Consider the following 911-nt stretch of genomic DNA (forward strand, 5'->3'; position numbering starts at 1 on the left):
AACAATTCATTATTTTATTTTTAAATTTTAATAAAAATACATTTTTAAAATTTTTCTTTTGATCCGACATGAAGATTCGATCAACTCATTAAAAAATGTTTATTTTAAGATTTTTAACCCTATTTTTTCCTCTAAAAGTAACATTTTTTGAAAAAAAACAAGGTCTAAAATTAATTGGTCTTGTCATAAAAGGTCGAGACTTACTGGTAATAATTATGGTCGTACTAAAAACGAAAATCAAATCATAACTTTGGGTTTCATTATATTTCTTTATTGTGATTGGTTTTATCACCATTATTAATAACAACTAATTAACATTGTAAACGGGGGTGGTATCATATTTTTAATTTTTTTCAAAGAAAGCAATCAATCAAATAATGTATATTTAGACAAATTAAATCTCATTTGCTTAACTATAAATGTACGAAAACCTGATACGATGAAATATTTGTATGAAGTTTTTTTTGGTAATAGAAGTTTATTATTTTAACTAGGGTAATATCCTAAATCAAATTTGGCCCAAAGAATTTTAGCCCGAACTATAATTGGGAAATTTCCAACAAATGTTAATTATTAAATTAGTAAATTTCATTAGATAAATTAGTTTGAGTCATATTCTTCTTTTAAAAAGGCTAACAGAGATTGTCTACACTCTACATAGAGAAAATGATGTAAGTATTTTTCTTTTAGGAATGTGGCTAATGGAATGAAAAATTAAGGATTGATTTCGGGGAAAAATTTTCCCTAAGTAATTTGGGGAAAATATTTAAAATTATAAACGATACTGACAATTATTTCGAAAAACAACAATATTTTTAATAAAAAAAAAATATTTTTTTTGGTTTTTTTTTTTTTATTTTTATGGGATTGATTAATTTCTATAAAAAAAATTAATGTTTTATTTTTTGGCA

The sequence above is a fragment of the Arachis ipaensis genome, chromosome B06, assembly GCF_000816755.2.
Source record: "Arachis ipaensis cultivar K30076 chromosome B06, Araip1.1, whole genome shotgun sequence".
NCBI lineage: Eukaryota > Viridiplantae > Streptophyta > Magnoliopsida > Fabales > Fabaceae > Arachis > Arachis ipaensis.